A 17,988-nucleotide genomic window follows, 5' to 3' on the forward strand; every position below is an offset into this window, starting at 1 on the left:
ATAGAGTGGGATTCCTGAAATATTCCAGTCTATATTGGGGTCACACTATCACTCAACATCAAAAGGTATTCCTGAACCGTTAACGATGTATTATTTTTTTTTCGTAAAGCGACTGACCCGCAACATTATTTGCGGCCCACACGAATTCGCGTCGCACTTTTGACTCTTTGACTTTGGCAGCGAGCGCAAAAAAAAATCAAGACTGGCCCCATCTTAATGGCACCTCCGCGGACAAAGAGCAGGTAAAAATGTGGTTTTTAATACGAACGATTCGCGTTTTGATTTAATGCGCCTTTTTGGCTCGACGCCGTTGCAATTATGTACGTATCAAGCGAAAATCTTTTACTTTGTAAGTTGCAGGAATGCAGGCAGTTTCGGTGGTTATTATTGTGAAGACTTGAAGCACGAGAGTCGTTACGACGGTGGACAGCTGAAGTTGCGCTGCTTTTTTGCTTGCGAATCGCAACGAAAAGTTTATATTATGATGATTCGAGTGGTCGTTTAATTGAACATGCCATTTAAGCTTTTAGCGGTTTAATTATAAAGTATAATTAAGAGAATAATCATTTTCAATTGCGGCAATTTGATATGATGATAGCAGGGAATTAAACAAAATGAGAGAAGAGTTATCAGAAAAACTTTATATTCTTCTCGTCTCTTGTTTTGACAAGAAGGTTAAAACAAAGTTTTGTTGCTGAATTCAGCTAATATTACCAAATCGTAGATAAATGGAAAAATTTAAAATTATCCATGGGAAGAATGTATGAATATGATGGAGAAACTAATGATGAAGATACAGTTGGTAAAAACAGGCGTCAGTTTGCCGGAGCAGGTATGACGTAATTTGACAGTTGGTCACAAGGTTCTCAGTTTCTCCTAAGTCAGGTCAACTAGAAAATAACGTCACATCCGTCAAGAGCATTATTGGATTGCCATGGCTCTCTTCATACTGTTCATTGCTTTTGCATATTTTTTCAACTCTCCATACCAGTATATCATTTGCCTAGAGCCGATAATAGTACATCAAACAGATTTTATGATAAAGCTATCATTTGACCAACTCTCAGTTGACGTCATAACTTGCAATGTTCGTTTCATACACCTTTAACTCGAATAGGGCTTTTTAGGATAATTTTTTGCATCTGTACAGGGTGAACCAAGTTCGACACAAAGCAGTGAAACAATGTGCTGCTTTAATGACTTATTAGTTATTTTATTAGTATATGGGTTTTAATGCAGACTGTAATAAACAATAAACATAAAAACTGGCCAATTCCTATGTTCTGTTATACATGATTGACGAACATAAACCACTTATACAGTTGGGTCTTTCTGCTATTTTATTCTTATTCTGTCTACTTATAAATCAACTAGTAGTATTTAATGCACAATCAACATTGTAAACGTATTTGTCAGTAGCGTCATAATTAATTAATTTGAATTTACATGCCTGCCAAGTGTAGGGGGTTAGTTATAATGCAATCTCAACAGTAAATTGCGCGATAACTTTTTATAATAATTTTTTTCCTGTTTTCAGTTGCATTTGCGAACTGAATCCATATAAACTATGTACATTTACATAACAAGTTGAAAGTTTCGTAAACAAACAACCAGATAAACGACCTCTCAAGGTAATCTCTTTTCTCACTAGGTCTATTTTCGCAACACACTGTAGTGGTAAAAATGAAAATTCTCATTGGCCTGACACCAGCAACAACCAGGTCAAGAATTACATAAATTGATTCACTAATAATAATTAAATAAACAAAATAGGTATCCGACTATCAAAGTAAGTGACGAGCCGTTGGTTAATTAAAAGCTGAAATATTCCCCAAAGACCGGTTTCGAATCGCATCAAGTGACGTGGTGTGCTGGTTTTGATATCGAGTTTGTAGCTAAATTAGTCGGATGCTTCGTTAAAAGTTCAATCGTGTGTGTTTTAGGTTAGAACATTGCGTCTCTCAGGAAATCGGTACGACTTTTTCTGATGTCGTTCTTCTTGGCTATCAACGAACTTTCGTTCTGTCGACTAACGAGCCTCGATGTTTAAACGAGTCCGAGTTATATTCTCGCTGATGACACTTCAAGACCATAGAGCGTATCTTTGGATTTTTTTATGACCAAATCAAAATCTAAATGGGCGTGACGTCATTGACGTGTGCCTCCTCCATTCATCCTAATAACGAGTAAGGAATGCACCCAGGGCCAACGTCCTGACCTTAAAACCTCAACACAACAAAGAAAGTAAATTTAATAGCGTCGGAGCGAAGTGTGAATCACCCTTTCTTCGATTCTTCAGATATGTCCGTATGTACAGGGTGATTCATCGTATAAACTTCCAGTTTCTTCTTTGAAACTGAAGTGATGGCCGTTTTCCCACTAGGAATTCGGTTTTAAATACTACTTAAGCTACATTTACAATAACTACCAAGTCCACTTCAAATTTGACAGTTCTCTATTTACCATTTACTGTAAAATTTTAGGTTAGATACATGTAAATACCTCAGCATTTAAAGTGTGATTGTCTAATACAAATCTTAAGTTGAAAAGATAAAATTCCAATAATCATTCTTTAATGTAAATGTCACGTCTATAACGTCCATATGTCAAGCTTGCCAATTTCATAACAAAGTTGACTTTGAAGTGAATATAAATGCAGCTTTAAGCTTAGCTGAGATGTAAATGTGACAGATTAGGTGCAATATATCACAGTCTAAACTAAATCAAACTTATCTAAGCCGTCTTGAAGAAAATTAGGGAGTGTCGGGAAAATGCTGAGAAGCTAAGCTGAGCGCGTTAGAAGCAGTTCATCAGAAACAAATAATAAAATCTAGTTGAACAAAACTAAGTTTACTATAAAGGCAGTTGTTAAACTCGATTAAGCCGGTTTTTCCTTCTTCTTAACCTTCGTTAAACTATGAAACGGTTTTCAGCAAAATTTGAATCCTAGTTTGTACCTTAACCAAAGTCTGTCCCATTTTGGCCTTTTAATGTCGATAAACGTTCTTTACCAGCTTGACTGTGTCATTAGCTTTGTTCGGGTTTATGATTCTGAACCGTTCAGGAACTGTTCTCGAACTCATTTGGGCTATATGCATGGATGGGATAGGTATTGCGGTGTACTCATTTACAGGATTATATACAAATTATCGTGCAAATGGGCCACATCTATATTCCTAACAGTTCAGATTCAACAACCTAAATAAAGCTATCTTTAGATGTGTTCGGTTATTCTTTGCTAGCTTAAATCAGGTGACACTCCATTGTAAACGATTAGCGCAGTCACGTGATAACTGTCAGATTATCGTCTGATCAGGTATGTAAAATTTCCGGAAAATTTAATTTATGGAAATTTTTTCAGAAAATTTTCGGTAAATTTCCGAAAAAATTGGATAATCTGAAAATTAAAAAAATTATTATTTTTTTACATTTTTGTACTATTAACAAAGGTATCCAGGCAGTTGAGGTTAATTTTGAAAATTAAACTTTTTCCCTTGAAATTTCTTGACAATTCTAGTTTTTAATTTTTTAAGGTCAAACGGTGCGAGGTTTCAAAAAAGTGTATAGAAGGTAAAAGTTGCATCCCATCGAGGTGCAATTGTGGTCAAAACTTCAGATTTCTAACCTGAAACGTCTTAAGATATTGATCAAAAAATGCAAAAAACGAGAGTCAACTTTTACGCCCTCTAGCGGGCAACAACGGCTAAACGGGGCTAAACTTAGCCGTGCCCGCTCAACGTCACGTGATAGCCCCGTTCATTAGCTTTCTTTCGTTATACGGTCGTTTTATACAGGGTGTTTCAAATAAGCGTTATGGACGATTTTCTGGAAAAGTGCACCAAAATTTCGCTCAAATTTGGAATTTCTGCTTTCGAGGAGAGTGGACAAAGTAAGGCTGTAGGAGCAAAAACAATTGAATATCGATACAAACATTTTACATCAAGTAGGCCTAGAATTTGACGTAGATTCCAAAAATCGAATAAAAATTATAAGTTTGGTTTGATGCTCAAATTTGGGACACTCTGTATACTGATAGATTATCTAGGAATAAAGTAGACGCAAATATCTATGATTCATATTTGTTTTTTTTTTTAATAAAATTAAAACAAATTGCAAGGATGTTAAAAATTCAATGAATCACTCTGTAAACTCCATTGTATTGTCAATAACTCGGTTATTTTGACAATTATCGGGTGGTTCAATATACCAATTTGTAGCCCTTGAAATTCTCTTTTGACCACCCTGTATAGCGTTCTTACCTAAAACGTCCAATAACCGAGTTATTTACTGTTAAAACTGAGCTGTTTGTTGTAAAGTTTGATTTTGACACTTTTTACTGTGACAGCCCAGAAGGGGGAACATATAGAACATTTGTGATGGAAGAACCACACTTTACTTAACTTTAGGACACAGTGAAATCAGCTGTTAGGCAATGTGTCGGTACGACGTTGCCAAATGGTCGACATAATACGTATAACTTGAGAACTTTTGGTTTTAAAAACCGAAATATTGCTTGGCAATTTAAACAAACCTGAGTGTCCAGTAAGTATAGTTTGCAAAACTTGTTTTTTTCCTTTTATTAATTGAAATAACTGAAAAACTTTTCCAACTTCAGAAAAAGAGCTTGACTGTCAAATAATCCTCTGCGACGTTGCCAATCGCTATTTTTTTAATTATTAATATTTAATATTTCAAACATCGCATCGGTTTTCTGTGTTTTACCGTTTTTAAGAAATAAAGTTTTTTAAAATTTACTTGGCAACCTAAGCTAATTTAGATATCCGATTAGTTAGATGTGTTTTTCTTGACTCTTTTAGTTTTTTTTTTGCTGCAAGCCTCTTTGTTTAATAGTATCACATTGATATATTAGTTTTATGAACAAATAAGATAAATCAATTCAATCAATTTAATTGAATTTATTTGAATTTCATGTCGCAACTCTGTAATTTCACTTTCTGAATGTCGTAGGCCATATAGGAAGACATGACCGCTATATTGGCCGTGATAGAAAAAGTTGCATTAGCTAGGCCAGACCATTATTATCCACACACACATATTACGGCAACTCTTGTGTAATATAAAATTGAAAACAGCCAAGTCAACAAACCGAGCACTCAACTCACCTACCTACTGCTCGATGGAATGTTAATAGAATATCGAATGATTTAAAACCAGACATGTTCGACCTGCCCTAAGGTACGAGAAACGCCATTTTTTTTCCAAACCGCAAATGCCACATGTTTCCCCGTACCACGCATAATAATCCAGTTCTAGCGAGACCAATCGCTGATATTTTATATTTAGAAGTCACCTTAATATCCCATCAACGCCAGAAAATCAATCTATAAAAGTATACCTGGAAGTACTCGGCTAGAAATCGAAAATGTCCCCAATATCCGGCCCGAAAAGTATATGCATGAGTTTTAAATTAAACAACTTCTAAGAAGTGCATTAAAAAAAACCGGTAAATAATTGGCCCCAAGAGGATGAACCAACCATTGATTCCAACACCAGCCACAAGAACAAGAGTCTAAATTAACTGGGTCTGGTATTAAGTCTAATAAATAACTTTCGGGACACGAAACTTTTAAGAATTCCGTGCAATCCCATAATATTGCGTTTTAAATTTTCCTCTCGTGTAATTAAAACATTAACAACCTTGTCATTCCAACAAATATGTTTGTTATCAACAGTTAATAATAATTATTTTTTTGTAATAATCAATTAATATTCACCGTTCGCTCTATTCTACATTCAACCGACAAAGCGAGAGCCGAACTGTAAATTATAATGAAACACATAATAATAATGTTGTAATTTGTAATGTTCTTCGGTAAACAATAATAGGCATTTGTTTTAGATACATTTTACCGTTTCTGATCTACTAGCGGCCCCGGTAACTTTATACATGATAATTTATTTAAAGACATATGGTTTAAATTTTAATATAAAGTAAAAAATTTAGTTGTCAAGAAGAGAAGAGAAGAAAAGAATTTAGAAAACATTAGATTTTAACAGACTGACACGTGTCACTTAATTTTTTGATCTTGTCCCAAAAAACCAATAGTTTGGTGGACATTTACCTTATTTCCAGTTAAAAACCACTAAGATAAGTTTTGTTTAGCTCATTGAAGTTATAATGGATCTTTCTTCCTCTCATTGGATTTCTATGTGTGGTTTTTAAATTTCCATAGTTGTATACGCTTTACTGCTAAAAAAAGCGATTTGTTCCGAACCAAATTGAGAAGAAGGCGGTCTTTTTAACCCTATTCCAAGGTTTGTCACATGATAATTCCCTTTGCAAATGACAGTGATATTACGTGAACCTTAGGAAGCGCACCAGTTTTCAATCAATTTTATAATTACTGTTATTTGCTAGACACTATTTTGTTCAGTTCAGTATTTGTTCTTTTTACTATATTATTAGTGTGTTATGTAGTTCATTGCACTGTTTTATTCATTCAATTTCAATTTTCTGGTAGGTATTTAAGACAGTTTTCCTGCAGATGGATTTAGGCCAGTTCTCAGAACCGAAGTCCATACATTTTTGAAATTGGTTAAGCTTTTTAAACTCAGTTGAATAGTGAAATGGAATGGAATGGAATGAAACCGAATGCGGCCACTGAATACTTCCTTAATTATGAGATTAAAGCATAATGGTGCATGCGCAATGGAAGTAGGAAGTTTTTTCAGTTATTTCAAATAATCAAAAGTTGAAAAAAAAACAAGTTTGGCAGTTTATGCTAACCGGATTGTTAGGTTGGGTTGCCAATCATTATTTTAAATAAAAGAAAATTGTGGATTTACCGCAATTTTCTTTTTTCCTGTCCTATCCTATTTCTTGTATATTTTATCTTCTGGAGGACAAACAATGTGGTGAAAGCTATATGTCTGGCTATACCTCAGAAACCTAAATGACAGAGAAAAAGGTTAATTAGTAAAAAGTTGATTTTTTGCTATTGTGGAAAACACCAAAATTTTTGTAAATTTATGATTATTATACAGGGTCTTCCATAAGTAATGGTAAATAATTTAATGTCGTATTTATGGGGTCAAAATAATTCGATTTAGCACAACTTACCTCAGACAAAATGTCAACAGAAACAGAAATACAAACAGTCAAAGTTATTTTTTTCAAATGCATTTTTTCACTTAACAAGCGGTCCGGGAGTTTTTGGCTAAAATTAGGTATTCGAGGGTGCCAAATTTGATTATCTACTCAGTTTTAAGCAAGCTTATAGAGGTCACCATCTAAAACCAGTGATTTGCTTTAAAATTAATCTAACTTTTTTCTGGTAAGGCGAAGTGACAATTGAAATCTGATTATCGGTTTTCCCATATTTTTTTAACAAAAAAGGTATACTTAGTTGGCATCCTTAAGATCAACAGTTTACGAGATATTTGCAATTTAAGTATTCGGTGCCAAACATGATTGCAATTTGTAATCTTCTTGGAGGATGGAACTTTAGATAATTTTTCATTACAAGTGAGAAATTACTTAAACAAAAATTTTCTGAATCGTTCAATTGGTCGGAGAAGCCAAATATCATGATCAGCACCAAGTTCGAAAATTGGTCCTCCAGATTTTTACCTGAAGCATTTTGTATATGAAGAAATAATAGATAACCAAGGCAAGTTATTAATTTCAACTTAAAATGCTGTTGAGACATTTTGGAACAATAATATGCAGTTATTTCAACCAATTTTTAATTTTTTTTTATAAATACATTAAAGCCAATATTTTAATTGCAAAAAACTCCACAACCGTTTGTTTTTGGGATACTTACTAGGTATACCTTTTTTGGCAAGAAGGTATTGGAAAACAGATATTCGGGTTACAGCTGTCACTTGGCTATACCAGAAAAAAGTTATGTCGATTTTAAAGCGAATCAATTTCTGCAGGTGGCGACCTCTGCGTGCTGGCTTAAAACTGCGTTGATAATTAAATTTGCTATCTTCAAAAACCCCCGAATATCTAATTTTACCAAGAAACTCCAAGTTATTCATGAGTAATTAAAAAAGATTATTTAAAAAAATAACTTTGACCCCCTGTATTTCTGTTTTCGTTGACATTTTGTCTGAGGTAAGTTGTGCTAAATCGAATTATTTTGGTCCCTTAAATCCGCTATTAAATTATTTACCATTACTTATAGGACACCCTGTATAATAGAAATATCAATAAAATTCAGCCAAGTATCGATTTTAAAGTATAAGTATACAGTACTAAATTTAGTAAGTTGTATTTTTGGAGATCAATTTATACAAAGAAAGTGATTTTTGGTAGTGATGTTTTTAATGTGTATTGGCGTATCTGTCCAATTTTTGCCGAATTTCAGTACGTATTCTTAACAACGACATCTTGATCACTAAACTCTCTCTCCTCTCATATTATTATACAAATAATTCTGATAGAAGTAAGGAACATTCAGGAGTTATTTCGCACATCTTCTGAGTCGGAATTTTGAAAGCAAACTGCAATAAACCATCAAATTATCATGAAGATGATGGTTGCAACAACAATCACGAGAAGCGATTAGCCTTTTCTTGGCTGCACCTTGCACCCGACTCGCTGACCTTCGGATTTCTCTACGGACTTTTTCAGCCTACATATATAAGTTTATAATCATCTTCAATTTAAAAATCCATCACTTTCTCTGCATGGGCAGACTTCCATCAAGGTATTTTCACCTTTAGCTCACCTTGGCCCTGACCAATCAATTTGACTCGTAGGTATCGTTTATTGCATTAGGCACGGTAATTGGCAACTAATTCTGCTCTATCAAAAGGATCTGGTCGGGTCGGAAAGCGAAAGTTTCGTCTTTTTTGAAGACACCGTAAAAATGTGCCGTACGTTTTGGAATTTAGTTGGTAACTGAGACTTATTCTCAAACAATCAGACTAGAAAGCTGAAAATAAGTGTATATTTTAGAAAAAAACAAAATAGAACTATAATTATAACGTACGGTTTTTAAGTTTTGTAATGATACATTTTATTATTCTTTTTACAGCTATTTTGAAATGTAGACCATTTCCAAATTGGACAAGTTTATTGGATTTATAAAAAAATACATCAATGACAAATAAATTTACTTTCTTATTAGACCGTTTCTCTACACGTCAGTAAATTGATTTTTCTTTTATCAACTTTTTTTAACTCATTGTATAATGGCGGGTTTTGTTGGATTAACACCACTATTTTGGTTTATTATATTATTTCTTAAAGTGAAAAAACTAGAAAAATGATTATAATATTACCAACGTAAATGTATAGAAGTGCAAAATCAAACTTAGGTAGGAGTGTGGATCAATAGATCTTTTGCCATCACAGGTGACCAGTAAAAGCCCTAAAAGACAATTTGGATAATGATTTAAAATCTTATTAAAACCATCTCTTAAACGTTATCAGAAAATTCAAGGGTTTTTTTTTTTGGTTTTTCTTTAGCTCTTCAGGATTTTCACAGTGTTTTCCTAAATATGATAGTATTATGCATATTTTAATTTAGATACAGTTTTGAGTCGTTAAAAAAACCTCATCTTTGAAGTAAATTTCAGTAGTTTATACAGCCAAGAGGAATAATGATTAATTTTCAAAAAGTAAGATTTAAGAAAAAAAAAAAGAATTCTAAAACCGTATTCTGGAAACTTCACTTGAATAAAAAATAAGTGAAAATGAAAATTTTGCCCAAACCTTCCAGACCTTTGCAGATGCTTTTAATACTTGTCAGAATATTATAGAGCCTTTGGGAATGTTCCCAAAAACTTTCACGTCTTTGATGAAGTTTCCAGAACTTGTCAGAACGTTCTGGAGCCCTTGGAAACATTCCCAAACCTTTCAGACCTTTGCGGAAGCTTCTAGAAATGTTATCGAGTCTTTGGCAACTTTTCAAAACCTTTCAGATCTTTGATGAAGTTTCTAGAACTTGTCAGAACGTTCTGGAGCCCTCGGAAACGTCCCTCAACCTTTTTTAAATAGTCTAGCAAGTTAAGCAAATTTAGTAGTATTTTTGTTACTTCTACACCATTTACGAAATGTTGTTCAGAAAAGGCCAAGTGAGGTCACGCTTAATTCAGAATAATGAACTACAATTCAGAAACCGTCAAGTGTAATTCGGAAAATATCAATTTAAATTCAGAAACCATCAAAATGAAATTCAGAACATTCAAAAGTAATTAAAAAAAATAGCACAATTTCGGTTAAAAATTAAACTGAATTACACTTGATATTTCTGAATTACAGTTGTCAATTCTGAATTACTCTTGATATTTTCTGAATTACAATTAACCATTCTAAATTACTCTTGACTCTTTCTGAATTACAGTTAGAAATGGTGTAGAATAATGATATAGCGTCCTTGACCATGACTTTTGTCGTTTATAAATTTAATTGGCCAATCGCTCGTTTATCATTAACTTTGACAACTTTATCATAATAAATAGTTTAAAAGAACCATGGAAAAACCGTATATTTGATTCACTTAATTGTAGAGCTAATGAGCCTGAAATTACTCCAATTTAAAGGAAATAATTATTATTTATACAAGGTATTGATAAAAATAGATTATTTTGATTACTGTACAACCATAATAATTATGAACTAAATCCTCATAGTGTTTAGAATACAGGGTGTCAAAGTTTAAACTAAATATTTGTTTGGAACTAATAAAGTTTTAATATTTCCTAACTAAAAAACGGTGACGTTACAGTGCAATCTTATCGTTAACAATTTTTAGAATTATTTAACTTATGATTAATGGATAGAGAGACCTTACCTAATTTTCCCTTCATTTCAATACCAATTCCTTGTCAAATTAATTTATCGAGAGATTCAAGTTTAAAAGTAGTTCACCATTACAGTGGATTTCTCACGCTGTTGTACAAAGTATGGTAGATTACTTAATTGCTTCACATATAAATTAAAGCCACTTGTGTTTCACGGTTTTGTTTTACATATTGTAAGCAACGGGACATATGCGTAACAATATTTTACGGTGCACTAGTCAAATGCCTTTAAGCGTGCAGCAAACGGAAATTAAGACCTTTCCGAGGTTTCGGGCTTTGTTCGTGAATAGGCACGATTTACTTTTTACGTTAACGCTTTTTAAATGCAAAAATAATCGATTTAACTGAACGAGCAATTAAGCCTCACGGTAACTAGATGATAATTATTTTATACTAGTCACGTCTGCAGCGGAAAAGTAATGGTCACGTTTTTCAATAACGCTACGTATGAATATTAAAATAGACTTTATGGAAAAAAAACACTATGTTTATTAACAATACATGCCTGGAAGAACGTGTTTTGTAATGTTAATTCAAAGGCTTAGAGCGAATTCACCTATTTGTCTCATTATCAAACCGTATCCAGGAAAACTTTGAACATAATATGGTATTTATTCAACAAGTGCAGAAAGAGGTATTTTCCTGAATGAGACTGCATAATTTTCAAATTCTTCTTCATGTCTTTTCGTTCTTCTTCATGACTTTGTTTTGAATTAGTCTATTAGTCTAAATAATTTAGTTGTTGTTTTAGAAAACGGGTTTTTCTTGCCTACAAACCCTTATATTATCCTGGAGAAGCTGGTATTTGTTTTTGTTTCGCATTATATGGCCCAGATATTCAAGTTTTCTTATTTTCATAGTGTTTCCATTCTTTTGTTCATTCTTCCCAGTACATCCTGTACACCCATGAGATCCTAGACACTTTAAGTCGCAGTAGGACGCAATGAGTAATACTCAAGATGATCTACGTATTTAAGGATTTTGCGTTTATGTTAAAATTGACTTTAAGTTTGTTTTAAGTTTTACCTTACACGGTATACGCTATTTCAAGTATCAAATGACACTAAAAGTCAGGACATCTGTCAACCTCGTATTTTCTACTAAATTTTCTTTGATAATTGCTGTTTATTTTGTGAAATGTAGAAGTTCTTGTTTTCTTTGTATGTTGTATACTTATAACACGTATGCTACATAATGGATGACATTTTTGAAATTGCCATTCCTGATTCTGATTCAGAAGATGAAGACGACTTAGATGATTTGCTGCTTATGTACTTGCGTAATGAAAATAATATAGCGATAAGGAAATAGCTCTATGGCTCTCCCATCTCTTGGGGTCTTCACAATGGGTTGTGCTCATACACTTACCATTTCCTTGCCAAATGTAAATCTAACTCTTTTGTAAATCTAAAGCGCAATTTAAAATCTGATTGTTCCATGTTTCGGTAGAAAAATGACATGAATCATAAAACGTTGATTGACAGAAACCTGTTTGTGGGTTGCGTATAACGTACACGTTATAGCCCTGAAAGTTACGTTACACCGTAATACGTTAAAGCCGTTATCCGTTAATTTTGCATGTGCAGATGGTGAAATAACGTATTACGTATAAGGTTTTGTTGCCACTTAAAGTGTCTAATATCTATGACTCTACTCCGTAGAACAGTGTCGGAAAATCGTAACTTCGAAAGATTCTGACTTTGATGTTTAGGTCCAATTTGTTGCTTTTAAAAAGATTTGTCATTTTGATAAAGGTTTGTCATCCATATTCTATTCTGCATTTAATCTCTTGAAAGTGATCCCATTGCTAATTCATTATGGTTTAAAAATAAGTGAATTTGGACACTCTTTCTCTGATAAACAGTTGCTTATTATCATGAACTTAACACCAAGCTGACCAAGCCGAAAATGGCACGTTTATTTTTTGTTCTTCACTAGCACCGTTTATCAACTCTTGCAAGTCAATAAGACTGTCGGCAAATACTACAGTGTCGTCCGCATATCGAATGTTATCGATACGTTCTGCGTTTAGCATCATTCCGTAGTCGGTGTTTTCCAAAGCTTGGGTAAATATTTCCTCTGAGTATAAGTTGAAGATCAGAGTTTGGTTCCAGTATAAGTTCCTTATGATTCTAATATCTTTATCATAATATAATCCAGTAAAAATTTTGATATTGGTGTGGCTGTATAATTTATAATCGCTTGTAGAAAAAATGTTACTGTGTAAGAAACACTTGTGAAAAGCACTGTTTATAAATATACAACGTGAGTGAGACAAAAAGAAAGAATTCGCTGTTACGCTTTAAGTTGTTCTGACTCAAATCTGTCAATTGACAATCAGTGGATAAGAATTGACAAGTCTGTAAGTAAAAATAGAAATATTAAATTTATTTATGTAAATATTGGGAGGCAGGACCAACTGCCAGTGGAGATTCTTAAGCTGATAAAGGAAGACCGGATTCATATTTTGGTAGAATTAATCAATACCATATATAGAACAGGAATAATACCAAATGACTGGTTGCTATCAACTTTTATAATTCTTCCAAAAAAGAAAAATGCCAAGCAGTGCTCTGACTACCGTACCATTAGCTTGATGGCTCACATATTGAAAGTCCTGCTGAAGGTGGTCCATGGTAGAGTATTCAGGAAAATAGACATAGACATCGGCGATACACAATTTGGATTCCGTAAAGGCCTAGGAACAAGGGAAGCGCTAGTTTCACTCAATGTCCTGTCACAAAGATGCCTAGATATAAATCAAGACATATATACATGCTTTATAGGCTACAATAAAGCTTTCGATAAAGTGAGGCATGACTTGCTCATAGAAACATTAGTAAGGAGAAGAATAGACCTCAGAGACATAAGAATAATATCAAACTTATACTATGGTCAAAAAGCAGTAGTACGAATAGAAGACATGACATCAGAAGAAATAGAAATACAGAGAGGTGTTCGTCAAGGGTGTATACTATCAGCGATCCTCTTTAATCTGTACTCGGAGGACATAATAAATAGGGCACTTGATGATCAGAACATAGGCATTAAGATCAACGGCATGACAATAAATAATCTGAGGTATGCTGACGATACAGTTATTCTGGCTGGAACATACGAAGATCTGCAGACGCTAATTAATAGAATGGTCACGGTAAGCGAAGAATATGGACTATCACTGAACATAAACAAAACAAAATATATGTTGATGACAAAAACAACTCAGGACATTCGTAGGATATACGTAAACAATCAACCTATTGAGAGAGTAAGAGAATACAAGTACCTGGGCACGACCATTAATGAAAACAACGACAGCTCACAAGAAATACGAATCAGAATCGAACAGGCCAGAAGCACATTTATAAAAATGAAAAGGCTTTTCTGCTGTCGGGATCTGAACCTGGAACTGAAGATACGACTAATGAGATGCTATGTGCTGTCCGTACTATATTATGGAATGGAAGCCTGGACGCTGAAGGTAACCGAAGTGAGGAGACTGGAAGCGTTTGAGTTGTGGGTATACCGAAGAATACTGAGGATTTCATGGGTGGACAGAATAACCAACGTGGAACTGATGAGACGTATGAATAAGGAGAGAGAAGTTATTACGACAATTAAGGCCAGAAAATTGCAATATATGGGACATGTCATGAGGGGGGAAAAGTATCGAATGTTGCAACTTATTATGCAAGGAAAAATCGAAGGAAAGAGATCTGTGGGGAGAAGACGTAATTCATGGCTGAAGGACCTTAGAGAATGGTTTGGTTGCAATAACAACGAACTATTTAGAGCTAAAAAAATATTTAAATGGTCAAAAAAAAGGAAATCATCATTTGAGAGCTCTGGGACATGTAGGTACTATATAAAACCAGCTTGTTGAATGCGATGATTCTTTAAACCGAAACCGATCATTATTATTAAAATGACACGGGTAATAAAAGATTACGACTGATTTTTAATTTACCCTTATCCCAATTACCCATATATCTTACGCCAGTTACATACCATCATAATTACAATATACGGTCGCGGTACGATCCTTCTTCGCGACACCCACGCCATCTCCGAGTGCTGCATAAAGACAATAAAAATTTAAATAAGTACGGCTAGCCGAGTACTTTGAAACGTACATGTGTAAAATAAGCCGCATATTTAACATTTTTATTGGATTTAATCTCGGGGATGCGTAAAAAATTCGAAACGTCGCACCGTACACATTCCGTATAATTTCGCTGTTATGCTAAGTAGAAGCTGAGACATATAATTTGGTTGTGGTTTTAAGGCTGGCTAACGTTTATCTGATTGTGTGTGAGATATATTTTTTTCGGTTGAGATTAACTAACCCTCAAGGCTGTGTCGTTTCCTTCTTCCGAGAATTAAACCGTAATTTATGGTGCAGTGGGGCGATTATTAGATACCATGTCTCAAAGGCGCAATTTGAGCAAAATTAGACTTTTTGTACGTAATTTTCCGAGACTGATCTTATCACGCCATTAGTATAAATAACACGATTGTCTGTATGCACACCTAGAAGAAAAAAAGATAATACACTCATTGTCAAAGAATTTTAAATGGACTTTGTAATCGGCCGCAATTATCTATAAACTGGTTTTTCTGACGGCCGAGGTGCAAATTAAAAATTTTATGTAGGGCTCACCGTCCGGTTGTTATATTATTTATATCTGGTTGTATTGAATTAGTTTGAAATTTGTTACAATGCTTAAAGATTAGAAATTAGTAGTTTCATTCAAATTTTGGTTTACAACAAAGACTTTACCGGTTTTGTATTTACTAGAACTTGGAACACATTATATCCAGACGAGAGAAATTTTTGTGACCACGAATCCAAGGCAGGAATAGAGGCAGAAGGCAAGGAAAAACTTGTGTAAAGTATCAAAATTTATTCTGAACGAGTAAAGTTCAAATTTTGAGTATTTATTTGTTATTTGAAAATGAGGGAAATGGATAAAACAGGCAAATCGAAATTTTCATCTAGTCAATAGGGCTCATTCGGGACTAAAAAGGTTTAAGGTGTGCGGATAAAATACGTATTTTAGTATTTTTCAAAATACTAACTCTAACATAACAAGAATCAAATAAAAATATTAAAATTTCTTAGTAACATTTAAAACGTCCGTTAGATATGACGTAGACGGTTTTTAACCAATCAGGTGCTAGGAGTCACTTCTATCATCAGCTTTTTATAGGGCCGCTTTCGTGTTGCCAGTTTGTAAACTTTTACCGATTTAAATTAATCTTGACAAATTAGAAACGATAAAAGACGGTCTTTATTTCTCAGTGTTACAATATCAGTCAAATTGACATTACTTTTTGTCCAGTGAAATAAAAAAGTTATTTGGCAACATTGCACTCTGCGGACTTCACTCGTAAGTCGACTTTAAGGTTATGTAGATGGGCCTCCTGGACTCGAATTGCCCTCATCCAGTAGTTGTGTTGTCCTCCTTTGTTGTGTTGTCTTTCTAACTCTTGGCACCGTACGCATCGCCCACATCTAAGAGGAAGTAAAGCCCAGAAACCACACAAGACAGCCAATCGATTTCTATACCGAAGCCTGCCTGGGGATAACTTAGAGTCAGACAAATCCTGGGCAGAAAGAAAACCCCTGGCAAATTTCCCCATAATGGGAGCAGAAGCCAACCTCCCTTCTGTTAGTTGGGGGGTTCACGAAGGAAGGAAGAACTTTAAGGTTATAAATCAGCTGATCGGAACATGCTGTCAAACCACAGCCAAATAAAACTGCTGAAAGTCGGGATATGAGGTTTTGTTTTGAGTTTGCTAGCTATCAGCTTCAGAATCTGGATTACCCTACTCAGACAAACAGGATACAACATTTTGATATCCTGAGTAGTTCATCTCTTGCGCTATAATCACACATGCGAACCCACGTTAACTTTTTTTTTTGTTTAGCCTGAATCTCAACAAGCAATTAAAGTTTAGCTGGTTCTTCGTATTGTTGTCCCAAATTAAAGTAAATTATTCTAAGAAAGTCAGGCTAACATATTCGCACTTATCTGGTCTAGGTTATCTCAAAGCACAAGCATTAGAGGTTTCGCTGAAGATATAACAAATTTTATGGCGCTATCCCGAACACGATCCGCACTTTCGCAAATTTGTTGTAGAAAAGAGGCCCAGATAAGCCCATAAGGAAGCGGTTGAATTGCGCTAGGTACTGTATTTTATGGCGTCGCTTTTGATCTCGTTATTTCTTCTCGGCGCGAAAAGAATTTTCTGTTGTAAAGTTGAAGCCGGCCTTGAATATTTCATGTCTTTTACTTCAAATTTATGTAAAACAATAATTACTTAATTACAAAAAAAAAAACAATTAAATCCGTATAGCACAAATTAACAACTGTTTGGGAGTCTATGATTTGACAACCCTGCTTTCATCTATTTTATGGCGGTCACATGTCCGGCCGCGTTTCTGCTGAAAATTGATCATGTGATGGTTAACACTAGTGTGTCAGTACCAAATTAGTAGGGTCAGTACATGAGGAGTATGACATTCCAGTTGGGATGAAGGTTCAGAGGTAGAAGATGAAATGTTTAATTTCCATCCAATCAACATTTGGAGCAAAACTGATTTTGTCACTGATTTCATGTAGAAGTGGCACCGCTCGAAAATGATGTATAAATAATAAAATTGATTATAATATAAATAAATAAACATCTTGAAACCGTGGTAACACAACCAAGTGTTGGCATATCCAACCTAAACCACTCGTCGATTTAGCAAAAATAAGTATAGTGTCAAATGCATAGGTCAGATGATATCTTTGCCCCATATAGCATTCATAGACAGCAAAATTCTTCTTCAGAACCATCGAAGTATAAAATATTTTACTACAACCATATTGCGTAACAGATCAAGACGATGACTCTAAACCAACTGTTCAGAACAGGTTGGTTCGGCAAGTGTGGTTTATTTAAGTGGGTTGCTATTTGGAGGGCCTTCATAAGGTTAAATTCCTTACCGTTGCATACTCTTCATATGTCTATGGCCGAGGCGGCAAACTTGAAAGGTCATCTTCAACCTGTTGGTGGATTCGCTGCATTGACCTCGACGAACAGCTCCGTCACAGAACAATTACTTTTAAAGAGCTTCTCCAGCGGTTGCCTTATCGAAAATGTCTACAAAATCAGAGCTTTTCTCATATAAGCAATTCTCGCTTTGTTTTGGCAATTGTT

The 17,988-nt window shown here is 34.4% G+C and overlaps 1 protein-coding gene across 5 annotated transcripts in view; it reads left to right on the forward strand.

The window, feature by feature from the left end:
• Window positions 1-17,988, forward strand: part of LOC145730572 (rho GTPase-activating protein 20-like) — a 198,144-nt gene that overhangs the window by 361 nt on the left and 179,795 nt on the right. For 3 of the 5 annotated variants that reach the window (XM_081981846.1, XM_081981877.1, XM_081981870.1), the window contains exon 2: window positions 110-242. The exons of 1 other annotated variant lie outside the window; for it this stretch is intronic. The gene's annotated coding sequence lies outside the window, so the exon portion shown is untranslated. Of the gene's footprint in view, window positions 1-4; window positions 66-109; window positions 243-17,988 lie in introns of all 5 variants that reach the window. One more of the 5 variants, XM_081981861.1, reaches the window with a different exon arrangement.

This window comes from Ips typographus, linkage group LG1, assembly GCF_016097725.1.
Source record: "Ips typographus isolate SLU linkage group LG1, UJ_Ityp_2.0, whole genome shotgun sequence".
NCBI classification, from domain to species: Eukaryota; Metazoa; Arthropoda; class Insecta; order Coleoptera; family Curculionidae; genus Ips; species Ips typographus.